This window comes from Phocoena phocoena, chromosome 4 (assembly GCF_963924675.1).
Source record: "Phocoena phocoena chromosome 4, mPhoPho1.1, whole genome shotgun sequence".
NCBI classification, from domain to species: Eukaryota; Metazoa; Chordata; class Mammalia; order Artiodactyla; family Phocoenidae; genus Phocoena; species Phocoena phocoena.
This window is the reverse complement of record NC_089222.1, coordinates 4,525,958-4,542,238: the sequence shown is the minus strand read 5'-3', so window position 1 is coordinate 4,542,238 and position 16,281 is coordinate 4,525,958. Positions and strand designations below refer to the sequence as shown.

Here is a 16,281-nt window from a genome sequence, read left to right as displayed (position 1 = left end):
TATTAGTAATCATACTTATGAATGCATAGCTTAGAATATCATCCCTACTTTAAAATAGTCATTTCTATTTATTGCCAATATGTTTTTTTCACCCCACATTTAAAAATTTTTAATAAATTTGCTAATTAGGGATTAGCAATTTGGGGGAAGAATTGGGGTTTGCTTTTATTTATTTTTTCTTCCTTATTACTCTTATTAAGAGCAAAATAAGGGGCTTCCCTGGTGGTGCAGTGGTTGAGAGTCCGCCTGCCGATGGAGGGGACGTGGGTTCGTGCCCCGGTCCGGGAAGGATCCCACATGCTGCGGAGCGGCTGGGCCCGTGAGCCATGGTCGCTTGGCCTGCGCATCCGGAGCCTGTGCTCTGCGACGGGAGAGGCCACAACGGTGGGGGGCCCGCGTACCGCAAAAATAAATAAATAAATAAATGAAAAAAAAAAAGAGAGAAAAATAAGTGCTCTTCTAAGCACTGCTTTGGGAGAACTCCACACTTTTAATATGGAAATATTCTTTCAAAATATTCTGTTATATAAGGAATTTTCTTCTTGATGTAGGAAGTACTGAAGCACTTAAAATTTTTATATGGTGCCGAGCTTTTAAATTCTGCATGCATTTAAAAACTCTGGTTCATTGAGATGTGATTTATACACAATAAAATGTATCCCTTTTAACCAGAGAATTTAATGAGCTTTGACAAATGTAAACAACTGTGGGACAACCAGCACAATCATGATGTAGAACATTTCTGTCACTCTAAAAAGTTTTCAGTGCTCCTTTATAACCAAATTCCATACCCTACCCCCGGTTCCTGGCAACCACTGATCTGTTCCCTCTTCCGGTAGTTTTGCCTCTGAGAAAATGTCATGTAGATGCCATCATACAGTGTTAGTAATTTGTGTCTGGCTTCTTCGGCTCTGAGTAATATTTTTTAGACTCATCCATGTGTTGCACGCGTCAACAGAGTGCTCATTTTCATTGCTGAGCGGTATCTGTTATGTAGATGTCCCACAGTTTGCTTGTCCATTCACCAATCAGTGAACATTTGGGCTCTTTTCAGTTTTGGCTATTATGAATGAAGCTGATAGGAATTTTGCCTGCACTTTTAATCTCTACTTTTATTGTTTTCAGTATTGTGGAATATTAGATGTTCTGGCTTCATTTTATCTCCTTTCACATATAATATGAATTTTTATGAGATCCTTATATTCTTAAAATCAGAGTGTATTCTTTTCTTCTATCTTTTGCGCCTCTCCCTCGTCTGTCCAACTGATGCTGTTGATCAGCTCTGCAATTTCTTTTATTAATTTGTTATTTATCGATTACTCACATTCTGGTTATTTCATATTGAGAGGCAACATAATGTAGTGGTTAAGAGCATGGGCCCTGGAGCTCGACAGACTCAAGTCTGAATCACGGGTTCACCTCTGATTAGCTGAGTCATCATGGCAAAGACACTTAACCTCTTTGCATCCCAGTCTCCTCATTGGTAAAACAAGGAGAACAGTTATAGCAGCTGCCTTATAGGGCTGCGAGGATTGAGATGATGTATGTAAGGTGCCCAGCACAGTTTCAGGCACTTAGGAAAATCTCAATAAATGGTAGCTTTGGCTGCTTTTATAGTGGAACAGTTCGGTTTCTAATGTCAATTTATCTCTTATTTTTTCTTGAATTTCAGTTATTTTTATAGTATGTGTTATGTTCAGCTGTTGTTTGGGACATAAAAATTCAGTTTTGTTGGACTTTCATTCTTTAACCTGTAGTTTCCAACTTTCATGGAATGACTGGCTCATCTCTCAATGCTTTTACCACGATACTGGTGTTAACAAGTACTTTTTATGGCTGTGATGATTGTTTTTATGATTGTTACCATTATGCTTTTGTAACTCTGCTCTTACAGTGTTCTCACGGGGTTGAGTGGCCTCCAAGTCAAATGCCTACGAAGGCCACACAGACAGCATAATCGTGAGAAACAGACCAAGACTACGGCAATCAGGGCTCAGCTACTCCCTGACTGTTTTCATCACCTTTGAAAACAGCATGCATTTGTCACAACCTGCCCGTCTCAGCACCTGCCTGGAATCTCGCCTAAGTTTTGTCTGTCAGTTAAAAGAATTCTTTTAGTTGTATCTGTTTCAGGCAGCCAGTTACAGGATTTATGTTTTCCTAAAGGCCACATTCTGTGTGGGAATATTCTTGCTTATACTCACCGTGATATTGAACCCATTCGTAGTAGTCATAGTATCTGCCACTAAGTTTATCTGAACTGTTGTTAGAGTCTAGTTTTATTTCTACTCTGTTTTCTTCAGTGTAAAAAAACCTCTTTGACATTTTTTAAATGGCACGGATAATACACGAATATACTATCATTGTAAAAGGTTTGGTACGGAAACTATACAGAGGCGTAGAGCATGAAATGTAAGAATCCCTTTCAATTTTTCCCTCCCCCTTCCCAAGGGAAAATCCCGGTAGCAGTCTAAGGGAACCTTTCTGCTCCTCTTTCCTATACACTTAAAAAAAATTTCTGGGCTTCCCTGGTGGCGCAGTGGTTGAGAGTCCGCCTGCCGATGCAGGGGACGCGGGTTCGTGCCCCGGTCCGGGAAGATCCCACATGCCGCGGAGCGGCTGTGCCCGTGAGCCATGGCCGCTGAGCCTGCGCGTCCGGGGCCTGTGCTCCGCAACGGGAGAGGCCACAGCAGTGAGAGGCCCGCGTACCGCAAAAAAAAATAAAAAATTTCTATACATCATTCTTCCCACATATATAAATATCTTTAAAAAGTAAATGATGTATTTTATACTGTTCCATGATATCGTTTTAAAAGTACTTAAGACTACGTCTTGTGTTGGTATACAGCTCATTATTTTTATTTATTTTTTTAACTTTTCGATTATTTACATTTCCATTAAACATCTGTATGTTTATATGAGTCATAAACACATAGCCATGGAAGCTCCTCTGAGATCACTACTGTTACAGGGAAAACAGACCAGAGGAAGTGGATGGCTTTCATTAACACCTCCAACAATGACGCCTCTATTGAAATGTTTATTGACTACATAGCATGTGCTAGGTCTCTTGTCCCTTGACCTGCTCCACTCTATCCTTATAACTAAATAACCAAGACAGCCGAGTCAATCAGGCAGCTTTTAAATTACTTTCAGTGGTGAAAGAAATAGACTGATGGTCACACAGCCACAGGTATCCAGCTGGCATCCTGGGCTCATGTATCGCCATTCAGCTCATTATTTTTAGAGATGTTCCAAAATTCATTTTCCTTGGCTAGGAGCTTGCATTGTTTCCAGTTTTCTGGTTTTACAAATGATGATGCAGTAGACAGCCTTGTGCATGCCTCTTTATGCAGGAAGAGCAGATATCTATAAGAGTGGAAATGCTTGGTCACATGGTGTGCACACTGAAACACATGAATAGATAAACTTCCAGATTACTCTGCAAAAGGCTGAGCCCATTGGTGCAATCATCAATACATACATGGAAGTACCCATTTTTCACACCCTCCTAAAATATTTATATTTTTATCTTCATGATTTTGCCACTCTGATGGATAAAACTGGTATGTCACCAGTGCTTTAGTTTATATTCCCCAAAATAGTAGTAGATTAATCCTTTTACATGTTTATTGGGTATTTGGGGGCCTACGTTATGTATTTTCTTCTTTAAAAAATGTTCAAGTGTAACTTATTGTAGGAAAGGGCATAGATCGTAAGTACACAACTTGGTAAATTTTCAACAACTGAACATACCCCTATAACCATCACCCAGATTAAGAAACAAAGTATTACCCGCATCTGACTTGTGTACTCTCCAGGTCTGCATTCCCTTCGAGCGTTGCTCCTTTTGCACTTTGTATAAATGACAGCATACAAGATGTGCCCTATCAGGTCTGGCTTCTTTTGCTCAGTGTGGTGTTGACAGATTCTTCCATGTCACTGAGTGTGGGCACAGATCTTTCCAGCTCTTCATGGTCTGGTGTTCCCCTGTATATCACCATTTGCTCGTCCATTCTATTATTGATGGACGTTTGTGTCGTGTCCAGTTTTTGGCTGACTAGCGCTGCTGTAAACAATCATGTACAGGTTGTAGAGCAAACTGAGTTTTCATTTCTTATGGGGAAATATCTAGGCGTGAACTTGCTGGGTCATGTGGTAAGTGTACGTCTAATAGTGTAAGGAATCATCAATCTGTTTTCCAAAGTGGCTTTACCATTTGCACTTCCACCATCAGTGTCTGAGAGTTCCAACTGCATTGCATCTGCTCAGCATTTGGTGTTGTATTTTTTATTTTATCCGCTCTAATGCATGTGACATGGCGTCTTGTTGTGTTTCATGTGCATTTTCCTAATGCCCAGTGATGGAGAGTATCTGTACATGTGTCTGTCTGCCTTCTGCATATCCTCTTTGGTCAAGTGACTATTCTGTAATTTTCTCACCAAAAAACCTGGGTTTTTTTGGTTTCTTACTGTTGATTTCTGAGAGTTCTTGATATATTCTGGACGCAAATCCTTTGTTAGACATATGATTTGCAAATATTTTCTCCAGTATGAAACTTCTTTGGCCCATGCGAGTTTTACAGTTGTTTTTTTTTTTTCGTGGCACGTGGGCCTCTCACTGTTGTGGCCTCTCCTGTTGCACGACATGTGGGATCTTCCCGGACCGGGGCACGAACCTGTGTCCCCTGCATCGGCAGGCGGACTCTCAACCACTGCGCCACCAGGGAAGCCCGAGTTTTATGTTTTTATGTAGACAAATTTCCCAGTCTGTTTTTTTAAGCTTCTTTTGTTAGTGTATTGCTTTAGAGGGATTATTAAAGTTATATACACCTTCCTTTCTACTGTTTAAAAAATAACATTAAAAACCATCAATAGACATATTAAAACTTACATTTTTTCCTGTCCGGTATCTTCTTCCTTCTCTCAAAAATAGGAAAAACTTCTCATGCCTTTTCTTCTTTTCCTTCTTTCCTTTCCTCACAGTCTCATATTGTGATACAATTCCAAACTGCTATTAGACTGTATCATCATTTAGCTTAATTTTTTGTTCTTGCTTTTGTTTTCCTCTAAGCATGTTGTCTAGGCATTTCTTTCAGAGGCAGTTCACAGGTTACAAACTTTTAACTTGTTGAATATTAGAAAACATTTATTTTCTCCTCATTCTTAAAGGACTAGGTAATAATTACAAGTTGAAAATAGTTTCAAGGTACTGTTTCATTGTCTTCCTGCCCCCAGTATGACAGTGAGAAATGCAGTACCATCCGATTGCCATGGATTTTTTTGTCTACTTATTTATTTTCTTTGGAAGTTTTAGGATTTTCTTTTTACCTTTGGTTTTCTGAAGTATCACCACAATGTTCTAGGTGTTAGTCTTCTTAAAATCTTTTTAAAATTTGTCCTTCTTGACACTTTGTGTGCCCTTTCAATCCGAAAACCCATATATTCTTTCAAAAAATTTTGTGATAGCAAAACATATGTGATTATTTACACATTATAATGTGTAAATTATATATTATATACATTATATGTAACAAGATCTAGCAGCAAGTCTAATAACTACCATAATTTCAAGGTTATGATGAGCTTACATGATATCCTAAGATATGAAAATATCTGTGATTTCTATTGGTGACAAAGTCACACTGTTAATGCCTTGAAAGCCCATACATTCTTTTTTTTTTTTTTTAACTTTTTACTTTATTTTGGAGCATAGTTGATTAACAATGTTGTGTTAGTTTCAGGTGTACAACAAAGCGATTCAGTTATACATATACATGTATCTATTCTTTTTCAAATTCTTTTCCCAATTACGTTGTTACAGAATACTGAGCAGAGTTCCCTGTGCCATACAGTAGGTCCTTGTTGGTTATCTGTTCTAAATATAGCCGTGTGTACACGGCTAGAATGAGATGAGAGGAGGGGAGAAAGGAGAACGAGAGGAGGCGGAGAAAGGAGGGGAGAATGAGAGGAGGGGAGAAAGGCCGAGAAAGAGAGAGAGGAAGAGTGAGAGGGAGGGAGGGAGGGAGGGAGGGAGGGAGTGGAGGGATGCGGGGAGAGCGAACCTTCATCCGTGCATACCCATCACATGCAGACCGGGTGCAGCAGCAACAGTGGCAGGCTCATGGCTGGCAGTGATTGGTCACGTTCTTCCGGCCCAGGAGTATTCTGGTTTTCTTTCTTGGTCTCTTCACCTGTGTCTGCTCTTATCTCGGTGCTCACCCCTTCCACCTGCCTTACTCCCCATTTTGTGCTGTTGAATGTACATTTTAACTGGAGACATGCAGGCATGTTAAAGTTTGAGAAGCACTGCTCTACAGAACTCCTGTTCACCCCCGATGCTCTCAGAATAATTTGTTTCTCACCTTCAACGGTAGAGTGCAATTTCCTTAAGGATAGGCTTCTTGACTAATTTATCCTCAAGGCTGGAGCACCTAGCACAGTGCTTTTTGTTTTTGTTTGCGTACAGAGCTGCTCATAAATATATTTGAATAAATGACTTTTCCTGACTTTCACCTTTAGAAAAATTGTAACCTTTCTGGGAAATGGTCAAGTTGAACAATTTTGAGAATTAGCAAATCTTGGGAGGCTTCTAGAAGTAGAGTGTGGTCAGAAGAATAATGTCCTTCCCCGAAGTCTTAATTAATCTAAATCCTAAATCCCCACCGCCCAGACATTCCTTTATGTGGCAGATGTGATTGAGGACCTTGAGGTGGGGAGATGGCCCTGGGTTATCCCAGTGGAGCCAAGTGGATCACACGAGTCCTTAAAAGTAGAGAACATTTCTGGCTGCAGAGAACCAGAGCGATGGCAGTGTGAGAACTTGACCTGCCAAGAATGGGGAAGAATTGTTTCTTCTTTGGTCGTGGAGAGTTGTCTCTCCCAACACAAAATACATGCTAGTATTCCCATCTCACAAACAAGACATTTGGGGCAAAAGAAAGTCAGACAACTTGTCCAAGGGCACAAGAGGTAGTAAAGCCTCAAATTTATATATATATTCAGAAACCCATGATCTTCCCACCATATGCTGCTGTCTACTGGGAAGGCTGTTGGCAAAATAATTACACACATTGGTTTTTACTATGAATCAGTAAGATAACAAATGCAAACTTGATATTAAAAAATTTACCAGGAGGTAGTGGAATTTCTGATGGACATGTAGAGATATTTATTCATCCGTTCATTTATAACTTTTAGTACAAACCTTCTCTGTATCTCCTCTGTGGTAGGCATAGGTGCAGAGCATGAAGAGAAAGGGGGAGAAAAAGTTTAGAAAGGAACATGCTGGTATGGGGATGCCTCCATGCCACTTAGCACCATGGTGTTCTAAATCAACGAAGTCAAGATTTGAGAGTCTGGACAGCTTTGACATCCAGAAGGGTTGCTTTTCCTGAACCTCTAATTGCTTTATATTGAAAGTCACTTCAATCTCTTCCTTGTGACTTCTCTGCATCTTTGGTTTCATTGAAGTATAATCTGGGCAGCTTCTGTGGAAATTTATCATCGCATTAAGCAAGAAGATACATTTTGATTCAGGGAAAACCATCTCTTATTTAAAGTCCAAAAGTTAAACGACATTTGGAGTAAATTTTCTTCTTTTTTGAAAGTGTCTTTCCTTTATTTTTATTTTTTTCACAAATTAAGTCAGAGACTAAAAATGCAAGACCCAGAGACCAGGTGTGTCACACCAAGAACACCATTGCAGCGGGTACTTGTCAGATACTTCATCTTCCAGCTCAGTCCTCCAGCGGATCCAATTTTGTTTGACAAGTGTAATCTTTTCAACAACAGGGCCATTCAGGTTCACTTCATTTATTCCCAAGCTCTTCAGAGAGCATCTCTGCTTGACTGCCTCAAGGATCTCTCTGCTGCTGACGGCTCTTCTGTGGATGTAGAGGGACAGTCTAACCACCTCTAGGCTAACCCGTTCCAGCCACCAAGTCCTCCAGAGCTCCCAGTGCATCCAAGATCCAGAAGCACCTACTGAAGTCCGGGTGGGTTCGCTTTAGGATTTTCCCCGTGCAACTAAAATATGCCTCCTTCTTCTTCCTCCTCTTCTTCCCAGAGGCAGAGCTGGCCCGCTCATCCTTCTCTTTGGCTGGGGTATAAATTGTGGGCTTCTTCTTAGGGAATCATAAGCCATGTAAGCAACTGAAGTGCATGTGGCAGACTTGTCTTTACTCTTCTAGCTCAGAGCACTGGCCGTCTGGAGTAAATTTTAATGTGATTCGTCGGAAAGATTCTTTCAGTTTGAACTCTCTCCTAGTGTAAAAGGACGAACTCATTAAGTTCTCAAAGGTCTCCAGGAAGACGGTGACAATTGAGTGCTACATTGTGGCACTTCGTGTTTCTGATAAACCTTGAGAAGGAAAACATGTTTGACCCTTTTGACATCACTTACCTAAACACAACACTTAACCAAAACAATTATGTTTGTTGACCTTGGAGCAGAGAAACTCTCAGCGTCTGGAAAGCTCAGGGAGACTATTGTTCAAGTGTAAGCCTCTCCACCTGCCCTCTGCCCGTTTCTTCTGTTGAGCTGATCTTTGGATTTTACAGTCCTTTGGGATTAACCCCTAGAGATCTCTGTCTGGAGTCAAGTCTACCATGAAAGTTGAAAAGTGATTAATATGCTTGTGTATCTCTGCACATATGAACGTCTGGAAGGACGTTTATGCACCAGATGTGGACCGTGCTTGTCCCTGGGCCACAGGATCACGGGCCATTCTTGTATCTTCACCCTAGGGGGTTACTTGGCATGGAGAAGGAGGGCTTCTCTTCTTGCCCCTGGCTTTCCCTGTGCCTCGCCCTTGCCTTGTTGCCTCCTTTGCTCCTGCCAATAGCAACTACGTACCTCTTCTTAGTGCTGGTGGGTAGGGCGTGGGGGTGAGAAGAGGGGAAGTTGGACGCGCAGAGGGAACTGTTGCGGGGGGTATCCTGGGGTGGACAATTTCCCTCCTGCCTCTTTGGGCATTTGTGGCAGAAGGGTTCTTGGTTCCGTTGGTCTGCTGGGCCTTTCTGTTCATTCATTCGACAGTCATTGACTGAGTGATGTTACTTGCCAGGCGCTTCCTAGGCCCTGGGGATCTAGCAGTCAACAAAGCAGATTTCCTTCTTTCGTGGTGTTTACATTCTAGTAGACAATTCAAAGAAGAAGGAAAAAAAAGAACTAAAATATATATGTCGGGTCATGATAAGTGAATAGGGACTTTCCTGGAGGTCCAGCGGTTAAGACTTCCTGCTTGTGTTGCAGGGGGGTGTGCTCCAATCCCTTGTCAGGGAGCTGAGATCCCACGTGCTGCACACAGTGTAGCCAAGAAAAAAAAAAGGACTAAAGTAGAAAGAGAGTGAAGGGAAATGAAGGGGAAGGGAGCTCCTTTTCATTGGTTAAGAAGAAGGTGTCCCTGAGAAGGTGATAACATTTGAGTAGAGACCTGGAGGAGGAGTGGGCGGGGCAGAGGGACTTGCATGCGGGTCCTGCGGTGTGGATGGCCTCCAGCTTTGCCAGGAACAGGAGATGGATGGGTCAGTGTATCTGGGCAGCGTGAGTGAGCTGGGGTGCAGAGAGGATGGGGGGGTGGGGGGACCCTGAGCCACGGAGAGCCTTGCAGGCCATCATGGGGTGGCCTGAACTTGAGTGACACGGGAGCCACTGGGGAATTTTGACCAGGGAGGTGACTTGAACCGATGTATTTTAAAAGAATCATTGCTGAGTGGGGAGACGGGAACTCCACACCTAGGGTGCCTGCTGGACACTGGTGGGGGACCCTAGCGCCCAAGGAGATGGGAAGAACCCCCAAGTGAGCTGGTAGGATGTGGGGGGACTGAGGGGGAAGCAGAAATGGAGGCCGGACAGAACCGGCGCCCCTGAGGGGGTGGCTGAGAGGGGGGAGGGGTTCCCACGCCTGGAGGGGCCCTGGGGGCTTGGATCAGCGGGGAGCGTGCCCAGCATTTCCCCTGCCCAATTGTCTGGGGAAGTCTGCCTGGCTCTCATGCCGGGTCCTACACCCTCAGAGGCCTACAAACTCCAGTATCAGAAGCCTCAGGCCAAACAACCAGTAAGACAAGAACACAATCCCACTCATAAAAAAAAGGAAAAAACAATGAGGCAGCAAAAAGATATGTCACAGTTGAAGGAGCAAGGTAAAAACCTACAAGACCAAGTAAATGAAGAGAAAATAGGTAATCTACCTGAAAAAGAATTCAGAGTAATGATAATAAAGATGATCCAGAATCTCAGAAATAGAATGGAGGCACGGATTGAGAAAATAGAAGAAATGTTTAACAAAGATCTAGAAGAACTGAAGAACAAACAAACAGAGTTGAACAACACAATAACTGAAATTAAAAATACACTAGAAGGAATCAGAAACAGGCAGAAGAATGAATAAGTGAGCTGGAAGACAAAATGGTGGAAATAACTGCTGAGGAACAGAATAAAGAAAAAAGAATGAAAAGAATTGAAGACAATCTCAGAGACCTCTAGGACAACACTAAATGCACCAACATTTGAATTATAGGGGTCCCAGAAGAAGAAGAGAAAAAGAAAGGGACTGAGAAAATATTTGAAGAGATTATAGTGGAAAACTTCCCTAACATGGGAAAGGAAATTGTCACCCAAGTCCAGGAAGCACAGAGAGTCCCATACAGGATAAACCCTAGGAGAAACATACCAAGACACATATTAATCAAACTAACAAAAACTAAATTCAAAGAAAAAACATTAAATGCAGCAAGGGAAAAACAAAAAATAACATACAAAGGAATCCCCTAAAGTTATCAGCTGATTTTTCAGTGGAAACTCTGTAGGCCAGAAGGGAGTGGCAGGATATACTTAAAGTGATGAAAGAGAAAAACCTACAACCAAGATTACTCTACCCAGCAAGGATCTCATTCAGATTTGACAGAGAAAGCAAAAGCTTTTCAGACAAGCAAAAGCTAATAGAATTCAGCACCACCAAACCAGCTTTACAACAAATACTAAAGAAACTTCTCTAGGCGGGAAACACAAGAGAAGAAAAAGACCCACAAAAACAAATCCAAAACAATTAAGAAAATGGTAATAGGAACATACATATTGATAATAACCTTGAATGTAAATGGACTAAATGCCCCAACCAAAAGACACAGACTGGCTGAATGGATACAAAACCAAGACCCATATGCTGTCTACAAGAGATCCACTTCAGACCTAGGGACACATACAGACTGAAAGTGAGGAGATGGAAAAAGATACTCCATGCAAATGGAAATCAAAAGACAGCTGGAGTAGCAATACTCGTATCAGATAAAATAGACTTTAAAAGACTGTTACAAGAGATAAGGAAGGATACTATATAATGGTCAAGGGATCAATCCAAGAAGAAGGTATAACAATTATAAATGTTTATGCACCCAACATAGGAGCACCTCAATACATAAGGCAAGTGCTAACAACCGTGGGAGGGGAAATCAACAGTAACACAATAACAGTAGGGGACTTTAACACCCTACTTACACCAATGGACAGATCATCCAGACAGAAAATAGGTAAGGAAACACAAGCTTTAAATGACAGAATAGACCAGATAGATTTTTTTTAAACAAATTTATTGGAGTATAATTGCTTTACAATGGTGTGTTAGTTTCTGCTGTATAACAAAGTGAATCAGCTATACATATACATAGATTCCCATCTCTCCTCCTTCCTGCGTCTCCCTCCCCACCCTCCATATCCCATCCCTCTAGGTGGACACAAAGCACAGAGCTGATCTCCCTGTGCCATGCGGCTGCTTCCCACTAGGTATCTATGTTACATTTGGTAGTGTATATATGTCCATGCCACTCTCTCACTTTGTCCCAGCTTACCCGTCCCCCTCCCCGTGTCCTCAAGTTCATTCCCTACATCTGCGTCTTTATTCCTGTCCTGCTGCTAGGTTCTGAAGAACCTTTTTTTTTTTTTTTTTTTTAGATTCCATATATATGTGTTAGCATACGGTATTTGTTTTTCTCTTTCTGACTTCACTCTGTAGGAGAGTCTCTAGGTCCATCCACCTCACTGCAAATAACTTAATTTCATTTCTTTTTATGGCTGAGTAATATTCCATTGTATATATGTGTCACATCTTCTTTATCCATTCATCTGTCGATGGACACTTAACCTTGCTTCCATGTCCTGTCTCTTGTAAATAGTGCTTCAATGAACATTGTTAGAACAGATAGATTTAACTGATATGTATAGAACATTCCACCCAAAAGTGGCAGAATACACTTTCTTCTCAAGTGCATACAGAACATTCTCCAGGATAGATCACATCTTGGGTCACAAATCAAGCCTTGGAAAATTTAAGAAAATTGAAATTGTATCAAGCATCTTTTCTGACTACAACGCTATGAGATTGGAAATCAGGTACAGGAAAAAAACTGTAAAAACCACAAATACACGGAGGCTAAGCAGTGCGCTACTAAATAACCAAGAGATCACTGAAGAAATCAAAAAAGAAATTAAAAAAATACATAGAAACAAATGACAATGAAAACACAATGACCCAAAACCTATAGGATGCAGCAAAATCAGTTCTAAGAGGGAAATTTATAGCAATTCAATCTCACCTCAAGAAACAAGAAAAACCTCCAATAAACAATCTAACCCTACATCTAAAGCAACTATAGAAAGAAGAACAGAGAAAACCCAAAGTCAGTAGAAGGAAAGAAATCATAAAGATCAGAGCAGAAATAAATGAGATAGAAACAAAACAATAGCAAAGATCAGGAAAACTAAAAGTTGGTTCTTTGAGAAGATAAAAAATATTGATAAACCCTTAGCCAGACTCACCAAGAAAAAAAGGGAGAGGACAGAAATCAATAAAATTAGAAATGAAAAAGGAGAAATCACAACCGACACTGCAGAAATACAAAGGATTATAAGAGACTACTACAAACAACCATATGTGAGTAAAATGGACAGCCATGAAGAAATAGACAAATTCTTGGAAAGATCCAATTTTCCAAGACTGAACCAGGAAGAATTAGAAAATATAAACAGACCTATCACAAGTAATGAAATTGAAACTGTAATTAAAAATCTTCCAACAAACAAAAGTCCAGGACCAGATGGCTTCACAGGTGAATTCTATCAAATGTTTAGAGAAGAGCTAACACCGATCTTTCTCAAACTCTTCCAAAAAATTGCAGAGAGAGGAACACTCTCAAATTCATTCTACAAAGCCACCACCACCCTGATACCAAAACCAGAAAAAGATACCACAAAAAAGAAAATTATAGACCAATATCACTGATGAACATAGATGCAAAAATCCTGAACAAAATACTAGCAAACAGAATCCAACAATGTATTGAAAGGATCATACACCATGATCAAGTGGGATTTATCCCAGGGATGCAAGGATTCTTCAGTATACACAAATCAATCAATGTGATACACCATATTAACAAATTAAGGAATAAAAACCATGTGATCATCTGAATAGATGCAGAAAAAGCTTTTGACAAAATTCAACACCCATTTCTGATAAAAACTCTCCAGAAAATGGGCATAGAGGGAGCCTACCTCAACATAAAAAAGGCCATATGTGACAGACCCACAGCAAACATCATACTCATTGGTGAAAAACTGAAAGCATTTCCACTAAGATCAGGAACAAGACAAGGATGTCCACTCTCACCACTCTTTTTCAACATAGTTTTGGAAGTCCTAGCCACGGCAATCAGAGAAGAAAAAGAAATAAAAGGAATACAAATTTGAAAAGAAGAAGTAAAACTGTCACTGTTTGCAGATGACATGATACTATACATAGAAAATGCTAAAGATGCCATCAGAAAACTATTAGAACTAATCAATGAATTTGGTAAGGTTGCAGGATACAAAATTAACGCACAGAAATCTCTGGCATTCCTATACACTAACAACGAAAAATCAGAAAGAGTAATTAAGGAAACAATCCCATTTACCATGGCAACAAAAAGAATAAAATACCTAGGAATAAACCTACCTAAAGAGGCGAAAGGGTTGTACTCAGAAAACTATAAAACACTAATGAAAGAAATCAAAGATGACATAAACAGATGGAGAAATATACCATGTTCTTGGATTGGAAGAATCAATATTGTGAAAACGACTGTACTACCCAAAGTAATCTACAGATTCAGTGCAATCCCTATCAAACTACCAATGGCATTCTTCACAGAATTAGAACAAAAAATTTTACAATTCGTATGGAAACACAAAAGACCCTGAATAGCCAAAGCAATCTTGAGAAAGAAAAATGGAGCTGGAGGAATCAGGCTCCTGGACTTCAGACTATACTACAAAGCTACAGTAATCAAGACAGTATGGTACTGCCACAAAAACAGAAATATAGATCAATGGTACAGGATAGAAAGCCCAGAGATAAATCCACCCACATGTGGCCATCTAATTTATGACAAAGGAGGCTAGAAGATACAATGGAGAAAAGACAGCCTCTTCAATAAGTGGTGCTGGGAAAACTAGACAGCTACCTGTAAAAGAATGAAATTAGAACACTCCCTAACACCATACACAAAAATAAACTCCAAATGGATTAAAGACCTAAATGTAAGATGAGACACTATAAAACTCTTAGAGGAAAACATAGGAAAAACACTCTTTGACATAAACCACAGCAAGTCTTTTTTGATTCCTAGAGTAATGGAAATAAAAACGAAAGTAAACAAACCAGACCTAATGAAACTTAAAAGCTTTTGCCCAGCAAAGGAAACCACAAACAAGACAAAAAGGCAACCTTCCAAATGGGAGAAAACATTTGCAAAGGAAACAACGGACAAAGGATTAATCTCCAAAATATACAAACAGCTCATGGAACTCAATATCAAAAAAAACAAACAATCCAGTTAAAAAATGGGTGGAAGACCTAAATAGACAGTTCACCAAAGAAGACATATAGATTGGTCAAGAGGTACATGAAAAGACTCTCAACATCACTAATTATTAGAGAATGCAAATCAGAACTACAATGAGCTATCACCTCTCACCAGTCAGAATGACCATCATCAAAAATCTAGAACCAATAAATGCTGGAAAGGGTGTGGTGAAAAGGGAACCCTCCTGCACTGTTGGGGGAATGTAAACTGATACAACCGCTATGGAGAGCAGTATGGAGGGTCCTTAAAAAACTAAAAATAGAACTACCATATGACCCAGCAATCCCACTACTGGGCATATACCCTCAGAAAACCATAATTCAAAAAGAGACATGTACCACAATGTTCACTGCAACACTGTTTACAATGGCCAGGACATGGAAGCAACCTAAATGTCCACTGACAGATGAATGGATAAAGAAGATGTGGTACATATCACATACATACAATAGAATATTACTCAGCCATAAAAAGGAATGAAATTGAGTTATTTGTAGTGAGGTGGATGGACCTAGAGTCTGTCACACAGAGTGAAGTAAGTCAGAAAGAGAAAAACAAATACCGTACGCTAACACATATATATGGAATCCTAAAAAAAAAAAAAAGGTACTGATGAACCTAGTGGCAGGGCAGGAATAAAGACATAGACACAGAGAATGGACTTGAGGACCCCGGGGGGTGGAGGGGGAAGCTGGGGTGAAGTGAGAGTAGCATCGACATATATACACTACCAAATGTAAAATAGTTAGCTAGTGGGAAGCAGCAGCATAGCACAGGGAGATCAGCTTGATGTTTTACGATGACCTAGAGGGGTAGGATAGGGAGGGTGGGAAGAGGCTCAAGAGGGAGGAGATATGGGGACATATGTATGCATATGGCTGATTCACTTTTGTTGTACAACAGAAACGAACACAGTATTGTGAAGAAATTATACTCCAATAAAGATCTATTAAAAAAATAATCATTGCTATCCTGTCTGTAATTTATTTAGAATACTTTAGACAGTGGGTTCCAACACCAATGACCTTGATTTCATTAAGTGTTGAAGAAATAAATCACTAACATATTACTGGGTATATTTAAGAATTCTATTCAGTGCTGCAATAGAATAGGAAGTGATACTTTCCAGAGGAGAAAATAATCAAGTAGAGATTTAGGAAACTATTTGCCCGTATCTCTGTGATGGATGCAAATCTTAGTTCCCATGTGCAGGTGTATGAGAAATGTCAGTATCTTCCCATACGTATACACATTTGTATGAGCTCTGGGATTTCCCACTTATATCTGGGTTTCACTAAGTTAGGGGGTTCGGGTGCATCCTAGCAGTGATTTTCCAAGTGCGGTCCCGAGGCCACATCAGCGTGACCTGAGAATGTGT

General features: G+C 40.4%; 1 pseudogene; it reads right to left on the bottom strand.

Annotated features, from left to right (window-relative positions):
• LOC136122601 (histone H2A.N-like) overlaps positions 1 to 8,164 on the bottom strand; it is a 41,595-nt pseudogene extending 33,431 nt beyond the window's left edge.
• Positions 8,165 to 16,281: the final 8,117 nt, after the last annotated feature.